The sequence below is a fragment of the Stegostoma tigrinum genome, chromosome 44 (genome assembly GCF_030684315.1).
Source record: "Stegostoma tigrinum isolate sSteTig4 chromosome 44, sSteTig4.hap1, whole genome shotgun sequence".
Taxonomy (NCBI): Eukaryota; Metazoa; Chordata; class Chondrichthyes; order Orectolobiformes; family Stegostomatidae; genus Stegostoma; species Stegostoma tigrinum.
In genome coordinates, this window is record NC_081397.1 from 10,920,270 (window position 1) to 10,933,778 (window position 13,509).

General features: G+C 51.0%; 1 protein-coding gene and 1 long non-coding RNA gene across 2 annotated transcripts in view; one reads left to right on the forward strand and one right to left on the reverse strand.

The window, feature by feature from the left end:
* Positions 1-13,509, reverse strand: part of LOC132206969 (histone H2AX-like) — a 270,361-nt gene that overhangs the window by 183,475 nt on the left and 73,377 nt on the right. The window lies entirely within an intron of this gene.
* On the forward strand, positions 1,598-3,632 carry LOC132207077 (uncharacterized). The gene is made up of 2 exons (XR_009443312.1): positions 1,598-3,060; positions 3,410-3,632. It is a non-coding gene; the product is annotated as an uncharacterized LOC132207077 (long non-coding RNA).

The window sequence follows — 13,509 nt, forward strand, 5'->3', positions numbered from 1 at the left end:
CCCCTGGCCAGTCACACTTTGCTTTAACCTGGCTCCGTTTGTTGGTTCCGAGGCAACGCATCCATCATAAGATCTAAATCCCCTCCGTGTGGCTTATGGCACTTGTGCAAAATTGCTATTTTTTTTTGTTTGGGAGGTGTGGCAAAGTTTCAGCAATACCCCGTAGTTCAGAAGGGGGTCCAAGGTCGCTCGGCCTGGCCTGGTTGGCCATCTAGACCAGGGAATGTGCGCATGGACAGTTGGGGAGCCGGTGCACCTCCCCTTCCAGTTTGGGAACGGGAATGTTTTGAAATAGGGCCAGAAACATTTTCACTCCCGAAATAACGGGGTTTGGTGTTGCCCCCGGTACCGGCGGTAGAAGTGAGTTGGTTACGTGGTACAGGACTTGTTGGTGGTGGGGGGGGGGGGGGTAATAATGTGGTGGAGGGGGGTTGGGAATGAGGACTGGAATCTGTGAGAGGGGCAGATGGACCATGGACGTGTCCGTCCTGTTTGTATTTCGATTGGACCAGGTCTGACAGTCATCCCAGTCACGGGCCTGTACTTCATCATCAGTGTCAGCTCTCAGTCCAGCCTGACGAGCAAATCATCGTTTTAGCACAGTTCTTATTTAGTCCCAGGCCGTCATTATTTCTGATAACAAGGTGCAGAGCTGGATGAACACAGCAGGCCAAGCAGCATCAGAGGAGCAGGGAAGCTGCCGTTTCAGACCGAGACCCTTCTTTCCTCTTTTGTTTTTCTCTTTGACTCAAAATCACACCTAATTGTTTCAAGCGATCGCAGTTAAAAGTGCCGCCGGAGGGAAACGGCGTTTCCGTTTTCTGCCTCCAAGTCACCCATTTTTCGATAAACTTGAGTAAATGCACAAAAAGCCAATGGTGTCCGCTTTTGTGGGTCTGTCTCACTGGAGATACTGTTCCCCATCGTGATCACTTCGCGAAGTAAGATGACATTTATAGCCAAGATAATAAAATGTGAGGCTGGATGAACACAGCAGGCCAAGCAGCATCTTCAGGAGCTTTTGTGCTCCTGAGATGCTGCTTGGCCTGCTGTGTTCATCCAGCCTCACATTTTATTATCTTGGAATTCTACAGCATCTGCAGTTCCCATTATCTCTGACATTTATCGCCAGTCAGATTTCCGGAAACGTTAAACCCTCACAGTGCCTGGGACTTGCAGCACCTCACCGAGAGGGCTCCAACCCTCTTGCAGAGGCAAACCGGCCATTACCTCCCGGGGACGACTTTTCCTCTCTCATGTTTATAGAAGTAACTGCTCACATCACTTCACGGAGGTGGGACTCATATCCTCTCATAGAAATAAAGCTTCGAAACTGTGAGTCCTTTTTCCCTTATTCCTTTAGAGACTTCACTTTGTCTACTGGAGTTCCTTCTTAATTCTCAGTCATAACTTCAACACCTTCCCTCCCCCAACGCGTAGCCGTTTGTGGCTCACCCCGTACTTGGACAGAGGACATAACCTCGAACCTGACGGTGAAACAAGCCCCAAACGGGATAACATTCCCTCCCTTTTATATACCGCGGCTGGTTCGGATACCGGTGAGGCGCGGGATCTAGGCCCATGCCTCGAGCCAGAGGCTTTGCCATCTCAGTGGAACCTCTAAGAAAATACTGTCGGAGAAATAACTCTTCAGGCGGTAGTTTGTTGAACATTAACGAGTTTGCTGCTTGCATGCAAGGAGAGGCAGTAAACAGGGTTACTAGTGACCCTGCAAGACGAGGCTAAAGTTGGCAGTTCGTTACATTGTTATATATAAGTCATGTTTCCTGACTGTCCCATGACATCTTGATCATAAGCCTCAGCGACACAATACACCAATCTTTTTATGACATTTACTAATATGTTATTTATTTTTAAGTTTAGCCACCATCAACCAAGTGTGGTTTTTGCGGTTAAAGGCATTTTGCGCTCTGCTGCAAAGTCTCACTTTTGGAGAAGCTCGGAGTGATTGAAGGTATCAGCTACGTGGCTATGAGCATGTTTATATTTTAAAATTTTACTGCGTCTCAGAATTTTCCTAGCTCTTGTTTTGACTGTCTGGAATTTTGCATGGTTTCTAATGTCCAGAGCATTCTGCCTTTTTACTGCCATTGTAACCTTTGCTTTGCTGATTGGGCTGTTTTGACACATTTAACATTAGCTTCAGCAGTGCGCACACCCAGAAAGATGTTTCAGTCACGACTCGTGAGCTCAAAACCTCACTAACTAACCAACTTGACACATCCTGTGCAAAATTCCCTTGTTCTCCACAATCCTGTGACTGGGACACGGATTTAAACTCTGCCGGGATATCCCATAAGTGGATAAGAAGTAGAAGTTGGAAAGTCAAACTTGAAATAGCTGCAATAAGCACAGGACAGGAAGACATAGGAGAAAATATATGGTGTGGTGAGTGGAGAGCTTGGAGAGAGAGAGAGAGAGAGTTTGAATCACGCTGACAGCAGGAAAATCCTACAACAGACTGTCCCCATGATCTGCCCAGCTTTCTGTGCGCCGGGGATTTCAGAGTCAGAGAATCTTTGAGGCTAGTACAGGAGCATTGTTTAATATTTTCAAACTGCATTGCTGTCACTGTTCTTCCTTGTTTTACTCCCCTATTTGTAAAGTCAATGTCAGTGCTGTACCAACATCAAATGGCATCAGTGAACAAGCTTAAAATATTTGTCTGGCTCAAGTGGATCTGAAATTGTGTCGGCAAGGGAGGGGGGAAATATATCAAAAGCTGTTTTCATTCACACATTCCGACATTGTAAAAATGTGAATTCTCTTTGCATAGATAGGAAATGAAGACAGTTGTTTCAAGCTGATGAAAGGAAAATTCCAGAACTTGACGCCAGGAAATTCCTGAGACAATGTAACATTTCAGCAATGCCTGCTTTACTTTGCCAGCTTCAGATACCTGAGAGACTTGAATATGCAAAAACTGAAATAGCTTCGCCGCTGGGTTGTAGGTGCGCGTGACCTTGTTCAGGATCAGTTGCAGAGTTATGAATCCGATGTCGTGAGGTTTGTCCCAAAATCAAGTATTTGTGACTTGTGGTGAGTTAAAATTGTGATTTCTACAAATTAAATAGAACAGTCTCCCTGAAAATATACAAAGCTCTTGGATGGAACTTTGTGTTTGTTTTTTGTATTGTATTTATACTGGACTGAAGATAAATGAGACAGTGCCAGATAGGCAGCATGGGGACTAACCATTATGGTAATGAAATTATGAAACAATATTAATATCTTCAGTGAATCGGGAAAGCAGATGGGGATGTAGTTCAAAGAAGGCAAGTGGGAAGTCAAGAAAATAGTGTATTTAACGACTTTGCATGTAAAAAGTTTTGGAACTGCTTGCAGCAAAAGAAATTGATCCCACGTCTCATTTAATTTTTCACTGTAGGCCTATATTAATATGATGGTTTAACCTCAACATCCTACATAATCCTGGTAAAATCTGGGAACACACTATTCGTCTTCCTAGCTGCTGGCTGACCAAGCAGGTTGGCTTCCTATGATTTGACCTGTGTTTTGCAGACAGCTCAGCATATAACGTCTTCACAATTTACTTTCTGATCTGTCTCTGCTGAGTCAGTTTTTAAACAATAAAGACAGTCTTGATCTGATGCTGTTTGGAAATCTAAATATTTTTCTGTCCTTTTCTGACTGTTGGTCACTGTGGGAGTGCCTTTCAGAGACTGTGGAAACGTCCTCAGATGCCAGTTGGTCATTTTTGAGTTGGTCTATGGTGGCTACTTTCTGCCCTGTTTTTGCTCCTCTCCTATCTGGTTGCTCCGTACATAAATTTCCTGACCCCTCTTTGAGATTCCAGTCTGTAACTCACTCCCAGGTATTTGTTATTCCATATATAAATCACCCCAATCCACTTAATAAGATTCCTGAAAACAACTCACTCCTGAGTGTATGTTATTCCAATGTAAGGCACACAAAACCCCTCAATGAGATTCCAGTCTGAAACACATTTATATATAAATCACATATTCCTCAATAAGATTTTAGTCTGTAGCTCACTCTTCAGGATCTGTTATTCAAAACGTAAAACACCTGAAACCCCTTGATTAGACTCCAATCTGTAACTCAATTCCATGCATCTTTCATTCTAAATATAAACTACCCCAAGCACCTTGATGAGATTCCAGTCTGTAACTCACTCTCAGGAATCTGATATTCTAAACATAAACCACTGTGAAACCTTGGTTAAGATTCCAATCTATATCTCACTCCCAGATATCTGTAATTCCACTCAAAATCCTCAATTAATAAATAGTCCGTATCTTATTCCCGGATCTCTGTTATGCTCCATATAAACCACCCCCAAACTCCTCGATTCAATTGCAGTTTGTAAAGTACTCTGGAGTATCAGTTATTCAAAAACAAATCACACCAAAGCCCTCAATTAGACTCCAATCTGTACCTTACTCCTGGATATCTGTTATTCCACATATAAACAAATCCAAGCCCTCGATTAGAGACCAGTCAGAATTCTATTCCCAGATTCCTGTTATTCTCTTTTTAAACTAAACCAAATCTCTCAATGATATTCCAGTCTGTAATACTCCTCAGTATCTGTTGGTCTCTCGATAAATGCATCATCCCCTCAATTAGATTCCAGTCTGTAACTTTTTTCCTGGTGTCGATATTCTCTATGTAAACTACCCTGAGCCCTTCAATTATACTTCCACCTGTAACTTACTCTCTCGTACCTGTTAGTCTATATAGAAACCATCCCAAAATACCTCTACCAGATTCCAAACTATAACTCACTCCCCAATATGTGTTACGCTAATCTAAAACATCTGAACCTCTCAATTAGATTACAGTCTGTAATTCACTCCCTTTTGGGTTAGGTGATACGTAAACACATTGAGATCATCAATGAAATTCCAGTCTCTAACTCAGTAGGAACTAAATTGACCAACATTAAACTGGGAGCAGGAACAGAGAAGTTGTTTAATTTCTGCACATTCTCTTTCTCCAAAAAATACTAGTTTTATGAAGGGCAACAGTTCAATAACACAGCTCCCTCCTATCTTCTCAAGGACAGACAGGAATTCAGGATAAATGCCCACATCCTGTCAATGAATGAAAAGAAAACAATCCCTTTGCCTTCCTAATCCCTCACTACCCAAGCAGACAAACTCAATGTGATTGATATCCCAGGACACCCAGAGCACTCTGTACCTCAGAGTCATGCAACATCACCCCGGTTAAATTAAACTCCCTTTATTGGTTCTTCCTGACAACATCACACTTCCCACTTTATACTGCGTCAGACAATGCTTTACACACTCACTGACCATCTCCACATCGCTCCATTTGAATACCCCTTACACCCCCTTCACAGCTTACCTTTCAAATCATTTTTGCCAAGAACATGTTCAATTTTTAAATCAAAGACTGAGCAGATGTGAAACTTGCTGGAAATCTAAGTATCTTTCCGCCACTCTCTGCTCCTTGGTCAGTATGTGTATGTCTGTTTCTCACTTCACTCTGAAAATATCTGTAAATTGCCACATTTATCTGTTAGCCGTTTTGGCTCGGTTCATGGTGTCCATGTCTCCTGCACAATCTCAGCAAGGCTTCCTCACTTCCCTCGTGCCATTCCTTGGGAATAACTGGCAGCCCATACTCCTACTATTTGCTGACGCTAAGAATCCACAGAATCATGGTCACTAATCTACGTGCAAGAGTATATGAGTACTTTTTACATACAGGGTGCTGGCCCCCTGGTCTCACATGCTTAACTGTGCACACACACACACAGGCATTGACACAGTCACGAGGGAATATGCAATAGTAAGATAATATTGGGATTTTGAAATATTATATCTTCATTAAACAATCCCTGGATGTGAGATTAACACAAGACGTTCACACACCATGGTCAATTAAAGCAAGAGGGTCCGGGGACAGGAGGATGAGTCAGAGGGAAAGAGGCAGGAAAGGAGAGATGGAGACAGACTGAGGGAGTTGGCAGAGAGAGAGAGAGACAGAGAGAGAAAGTGGGGTAAGGGGAGAGAGACCGACTAAGACAGAGAATGAGACAAGCAGAATGAGGTAGAGACAGAGGGAGATAGAGGCAATGAGAGAAAGGGTGAGAATCAAAGACTCAGAGAACACAAGAGAGACCGTCAAGGAGTGATACAGACCAAGACAGTTGCAGACTAACAGAGAGAGACAGACAGGCAGAGAGAGAAAGAGAAATAGAGGACAGAGAGAGAAGAGAGGAGGACAGAGAGAGATAGAGGAAGAAAGACAGAGAAAGTGATAAATAGAGAGAGAGAGAGAGAGAGAAAGACAGAGGGCAAGAATGATTCAGGGAGAAAGTGAGTGAATGAAATAAAGAAGCAATGAGAGGGATGGAGTCAGTGAGAAAGAAGACTGAGAGTGAGAGAGAGAGAAAGAACAGAGAACAAGAGACAATGATAGAGATGCAAATAGAGGAAGAGACAGAAAGACAAAGTGATAGGCAGAGGGAGCAAGAGAGATGGAGAAACAGTGAGTAGAGTGAGACAGAAAGGCTGAGACAGAGTGAGAGAAACCATTAGAGAGATTGAGAGGCAGAGCGATAGAGGGACAGGGATAGAGAAGGGAGAGATGAAAGAATGTGGCAGGGAAAGAAGTACAAAGAAAGAGACAGAGAGCAAGAGACAGACAGACACAGAGACAGAGATAGAGGCACACATAGGGAGAAACATGCAGACATACAGAGTTTCTGCGCCCCCCCCTCAGCAATGTGCAACTCCCAGGTTTTTGAACACAACCTACAAGCCATATTCCCAGCGCCTTCAGGTAATCTGACCTGATGGTGAGGGGAAATGGGATCAGTCATCCAAGATCCCAAGGAACATGGCCTCACTCTCGCCCCAATTGGTCAAACTACTAGAATTTGCCTCCAGTGCCCATTGATTCCAGTTTTGCTAGAACTCTTTGATGGTACACTCGGGCAAATGCTACCTTGATGTCAAGGACAGTCACTCTCGCCTCACCTGTGGGATTCAGCTCTTTTGTCCATGTTTGAACCAAGGCTGTAATGAGGTCAGGAGCTGAGTGGCTCTGGCAGAACTGGGTGTCACTGAGCAGGTTGTTGCTGAGAAGGTGCTGCTCGATAGCACTGTTGATGACACCTCTCATCACTTTCCTGATCATTGAGAGGAAACTGATGAGTTAGATTGGATTTGTCCTCCTTCTTTGTGCACAGAAAATCTTCCATATTGTTGGTTAGACACCAGTGCTGTAGGTTTACTGGAACAGTTTGGCTTGAGGTGCTGCAAGTTCTGGAGCACCAGTCTTCAGTAATCGAATTCACTTGGCTGAGAACTGATTGATGTGATGCTGAGGACCACAGGACGGGTCCAAGACGGATCATCCAGTTGGCATTTCTGCCTGAAGATTGGTGTGAATGCTTCAGCTTTAATTTTTGCACTGATGTTCTGGGCTCTTCCATTATTGAGCTTGGGATATTTCTGAAGTTGTTTAGTATTCCACCACCACTCACAACTGGATGTGTAGGGCTGTGGAGCTTAGAATCAGAGATTGATAACCACACTCTCACATTAAAGTGCAGAACTGGCAGTTACAGAGAGATAACCTCACTCAAGATCAACATAGCTGAAACGAACATGAATGGATTGAGATCTAAACTCTCACTCACACAGCAGAGCCTGACAGGCAGAGGTTGGTAATTGCAGTCAAACATTCACACAGTAGAAACTAACATTGAGAGATTTGTAAATACATTTACAGTACATATTCACACAGCGGAGATGGGCAGGTACAGGTTAATAAGTGCACTCACACATTCCCATTGCAGAAACTGAGTGCTATAGATCACTGACTAAACTCATACCTTCACACAGCAGAACCTGACAGATACATATTGATAAAACACTCACACATTCAAGATGGCGATGCCAGCATGGTAGGCAGTGTTCGGGCTCCTGTGCCCTCTGCTTCAGGTGGCTGTTTCCTTCCTTTCCTTACCCTGTTTGTCTTTTTCTTCATCTCTTCCTGTCGGCAGCAGAGAAGGTAACATCACAGAGGAGAGTGACTGGAGTGAGGGGGGACTCTTGGCAAGGCAGCGGCTTGGCCTGGAGCCAGAGTTTCCTGGTTGTGGTAAGCCCAGAGCAGGGACCCTATACATCGGTGAGGTGGCAGCAGAGCCAGGGACACTTGGTTGTGGTAGGCCCGGAACTGGGACGCCTGGTTATTGCCTCGATGGCAGCTCCTGGTTGTGATAGGCCTGGAGCCTGGATGTCCTATTTGTGGTAGGCCTGGAGCCAGGGTTTCCCATTTGTAGTAGGCCTGAGCTCGGGTCTCCTGGTTGTGCTAAGCCTTGAGCTGGGGTCCCCTGGTTGTGGTAGGCCTAGAATGGGGAATCCTGTTTATCGCCATGGTGACAGCTCCTGGAGGTGGAAGGGCCAGAGCCGGGGTCTCCTGGTTGTGCGAGGCCCAGAGCCGCGGTCTCCTTGTTATTGCCTTGGTGGAAGCCCCTGGTTTTGGTAGGTCCAGAGACAGAGTGCCCTCACGGTGGTAGTTGTTGAACTGGGGTCCACGGTTTGCAGTTGGACGGAGTGGAGACTCCTTGTAGCAGTAGGCCTGGAGGCGAGGGCGCCTGGTCGCATTAGGCCTGGAGGCGAGGGCGCCTGGTTGCACGAGGCCTGGAGGCGGGGGTCCCTGGTTGCACTAGGCCTGGAGCTGGGGTTCCCATGTTGAACTAGACCTGGAGCTGGGGTTCCCTCGTTGCAGTATGCCCGGAGCGGATATTTCCTGGTTGCACTAGGCCTGGAGGTGGGGTTCCCTGGTTGCACTAGTCCTGGAGCTGGGGTTCCCTGGTTGCACTAGGCCCAGAGCTGGGGTTCCCTGGTTGCATTAGGCCTGGAGATGGGGTCCCTGGTTGCATTAGGCCCGATGCTGGGCTTCCCTGTTTGCACTCGGCCCGGAGCTGGGGTTCCCTGTTTGCGCTAGGCCTGGAGATGGGGTCCCTGGTTGCAGTAGGCCCAGAGCTGGGTTTCCCTCGTTACACTAAGCTTGGAGCTGGGATTCCCTGGTTGCACTAGGCCTGGAGCTAGGGTTCCCTGGTTGCACGAGGCCTGGAGCTGGGTTTCCCTGGTTGCACTAGGCCTGGAGATGGGGTTCACTGGTTGCACTCGGCCTGGAGCTGGCGTCCCCTAGTTGCACTAGGCCTGGAGCTGGTGTTCCCTGGTTACACTAGGCCTGAAGGTGGGGTTCCCTGGTTACACTAGGCCTGGAGCTGGTGTTCCCTGGTTACACTAGGCCCGAAGGTGGGGTCCCTGGTTACACTAGGCCCGGAGCTGGGGTCCCTTGTTGCACTAGGCCCAGAGCTGCGGTTCCCTGGTTGCACTCGGCCTGGAGATGGTGTACCCTGGTTCCACTAGGCCTGGAGCTGGGGTTCCCTGATTAAACTTTGCCTGGAGCTGGGGATCCCTGGTTACACTCGGTCTTGGAGCTGGGGTTCCTGGTTGCGCTAGGCCCGGAGCTGGTGTTCATGCGTTACACTAGGCCCGGAGCTGGTGTTCCCTGGTAACACTAGGCCTGGAGATAGGGTCCCTGGTTACACGAGGCCTGGAGCTGGGGTTCCTGGTTACACTAGGCCCGGAGCTGGGGTTCCCTGGTTACATTAGGCCAGGAGCTGGGGTTACCTGGTTGCACTAGGCCTGCAGCTGGGATTCCCTGGTTGCGCAAGGCCCGGAGCTGGTGTTCATGGGTTACACTAGGCCAGGAGCTGGCGTCCCCTTGTTGCACTAGGCCTGGAGCTGGGGTTCCTGGTTGCGCAAGGCCTGGAGCTGGTGTTCATGGGTTACACTAGGCCAGGAGCTGGCGTCCCCTTGTTGCACTAGGCCTGGAGCTGGGGTTCCCTGGTTGCACTAGGCCTGGAGGTGGGGTTCCTGGTTGCACTAGGCCTGGATTTGGGGTTCCCTGGTTGCACTGGGCCCGGAGCTGGGGTCCCTTGTTGCACTAGGCCCTGAACTGCGGTTCCCTGGTTACACTAGGCCTGGAGCTGGGGTTCCCTGATTAAACTTGGCCTTGAGCTGGGGATCCCTGGTTACACTCGGCCTGGAGCTGGGGTTCCTGGTTGCGCTAGGCCCGGAGCTTGTGTTCATGAGTTACACGAGGCCTTGAGCTGGTGTTCCCTGGTAACACTAGGCCTGGAGCTGGGGTTCCCGGTTGCACTAGGCCCGGAGCTGGTGTTCCCTGGTAACACTAGGCCTGGAGCTGGGGTTCCCGGTTGCACTAGGCCTGCAGCTGGGGTTCCCTGCTTGCACTAGGCCAGGAGCTGTCATCCCCTGGTTTCACTCGGCCAGGAGCTGGCGTCCCCTTGTTGCACTAGGCCTGGAGCTGGGGTTCCTTGGTTGCACTAGGCCTGGAGCTGGGGTTCCCTGTTTGCACTAGGTCCGGAGCTGGGGTCCCTTGTTGCACTAGGCCCAGAGCTGGGGTTCCCTGGTTGCACTAGGCCTGGAGATGGACTTCCCTGTTTGCACTAGGCCCGGAGCTGGGTTTCCCTGGTTGCGCTAGGCCTGGAGATGTGGTGCCTGGTTGCAGTAGGCCCGGAGTTGGGGTCCCTGGTTACACTCGGCCTGGAGCTGGGTTTCCCTGGTTACACTAAGCCTGGAGCTGGTGTCCCCAAGTTACACTAGGCCTGGAGCTGGGGTTCCCTGGTTACACTAGGCCTGGAGGTGGGGTTCCCTGGTTATAGTAAACCTGGAGCTGGTGTCCCCTGGTTGAACTACGCTTGGAGCTGGGGTTCCCTGGTTGCACTTGCCCTGGAGCTGGGGTTCCTGGTTGCACTAGGCACGGAGCTGGTGTTCCCTGGTTACACTAGGCCTGGAGCTGGGGTTCCCTGGTTGCACTAGGCCCGGACTTGGGGTTCCCTGGTTATACTAGGCCTGGAACCCGCGTTCCCTTGTTGCACTAGGCCTGGAGATGGGGTTCCCTGGTTGCACTAGGTGTGGAGCTGGGGTGACAGGTTGCACTAGGCCCGGAGCTGGTGTTCCCTGGTTACACTAGGCCTGGAGCTGGTGTTCCCTGGTAACACTAGGCCTGGAGATGGGGTCCCTGGTTACACTAGGCCTGGAGCTGGGGTTCCTGTTTGCACTAGGCCCGGAGCTGGGGTTCCCTGGTTACACTAGGCCTTGAGCTGGGGTTCACTGGTTGCACTAGGCCCGGAGCTGGGGTTCCTGTTCCACTAGGCCGGGAGCTGGGGTTCCCTGGTTACTCTAGGCCTGGAGCTGGGTTTCCCTGGTTACACTAGGCCCGGAGCTGGGGTTCCCTCGTTCGACTTGGCCCGGAGCTGGGGTTCCCTGGTTACACTACGCTTGGAGCTGGGGTTCCCTGATTAAACTAGGCCCGGAGCTGTGGTTCCCTGGTTGCACTCGGCCTGGAGCTGGGGTTCCTGGTTACACTAGGCCCGGAGCTGGGGTTCCCTGGTTACACTAGGCCTGGAGCTGGCTATCCCTGGTTGCACTAGGCCCCGAGCTGCGGTTCCTGGTTCCACTAGGCTGGGAGCTGGTGTTCCCTGGTTACTCTAGGCCTGGAGCTGGGTTTCCCTGGTTACACTAGGCCCGGAGCTGGGATTACCTGGTTACACGAGGCCTGGAGCTGGTTTTCCCTCGTTCCACTTGGCCCGGAGCTGGGGTTCCCTGGTTACACTAGGCCCGGAGCTGGTGTTCACTGGTTACACGAGGCCTGGAGATGGGGTCCCTGGTTACAGAAGGCCTGGAGCTGGGGATCCCTGCTTGCACTAGGCCTGGAGCTGGCGACCCCTGGTTGCACTGGGCCTGGAGCTGGCGTCCCCTTGTTGCACCAGGCCTGGAGCTGGGGTTCCCTGGTTACACTAGGCCCGGAGCTGGGGTTCCTGGTTGCACCAGGCCTGGAGCTGGGGTTCCCTGGTTACACTAGGCCCGGAGCTGGGGTTCCCTGGTTACACTAGGCCTGGAGATGGGGTTCCCTGGTTGCATTAGGCCCGGAGCTGCGGTTCCTGGTTCCACTAGGCCGGGAGCTGGTGTTCCCTGGTTACTCTAGGCCTGGAGCTGGGTTTCCCTGGTTACACTAGGCCTGGAGCTGGGATTACCTGGTTACACGAGGCCTGGAGCTGGGGTTCACTCGTTCCACTTGGCCCGGAGCTGGGGTTCCCTGGTTACACTAGGCCCGGAGCTGGTGTTCACTGGTTACACGAGGCCTGGAGATGGGGTCCCTGGTTACAGAAGGCCTGGAGCTGGGGATCCCCGCTTGCACTAGGCCTGGAGCTGGCGACCCCTGGTTGCACTGGGCCTGGAGCTGTGGTTCCCTGGTTGCACGAGGCCTGGAGATGGGGTTCCCTGGTTGCATTAGGCCCGGAGCTGGGGTCCTGGTTGAACTAGGCCTGGAGCTGGGCTTCCCAGTTTGCACTTGGCACAGAGCTGTGGTTCCCTGGTTGCACTAGGCCTGGAGCTGGGGTCCCTGGTTACACAAGGCCCGGAGCGGGCTCCCTGGTTGCACTAGGCCTAGAGCTGTGGTTCCCTGGTTACTCTGGGACCGGAGTTGGGGTTCCCTGTTTACACTAGGCCTGGATCTGGGTTTCCCTGGTTGCACTAGGCCTGGAGCTGCGGTTCCTGTTTGCACTCGGCCTGGAGCTCAGGTTCCCTGGTTACACTAGGCCTGGAGCTGGGGATCCCTGGTTGCACTAGGCCCGGAGCTGGGGTTCCCTGGTTGCACGAGGCCTGGAGATGGGGTCCCTGGTTACACTAGGCCTGGAGCTGGGGTTCCCTGCTTGCACTAGGCCTGGAGCTGGCGACCCCTGGTTGCACTGGGCCTGGAGCTGGCGTCCCCTTGCACTAGGCCTGGAGCTGGGGTTCCCTGGTTGCACTAAGCCCGGAGCTGGGGTTCCTGGTTGCACTAGGCCTGTAGCTGGGCTTCCCTGGTTACACTAGGCCCGGAGCTGGGGTTCCCTGTTTGCACTAGGCCTGGAGCTGGGGTCCCTCGTTGCACTAGGCCTGTAGCTGGGGTTCCCTGGTTACACTAACCCTGGAGCTGGGGTTCCCTGGTTGCACTAGGCCCGGAGCTGGGTTTCCTGGTTGCACTAGGCCTGGAGCTTGGGTTCCCTGATTACACTAGGCCTGGAGCTGGGGTTCACTGGTTGCACTCGGCCTGGAGCTGTTGTTCCCTGTTTGGAGTAGGCCTGGAGCTGGGGTCCCCTCGTTGCACGAGGCCTGGAGATGGTGTCCCTGGTTACACTAGGCCTGGAGCTGGGGTTCGCTGCTTGCACTAGGCATGGAGCTGGCGTCCCCTGGTTGCACTGGGCCTGGAGCTGGCGTCCCCTGGTTGCACTGGGCCTGGAGCTGGCGTCCCCTTGTTGCACTAGGCCTGTGGATGGGGTTCCCTGGTTGCATTAGGCTCGGAGCTGGGGTCCCTGTTTGAACTAGGCCTGGAGTTGGGCTTCCCTGTTTGCATTAGGCCCGGAGCTGGGCTTCCCTGCTTGCGCTA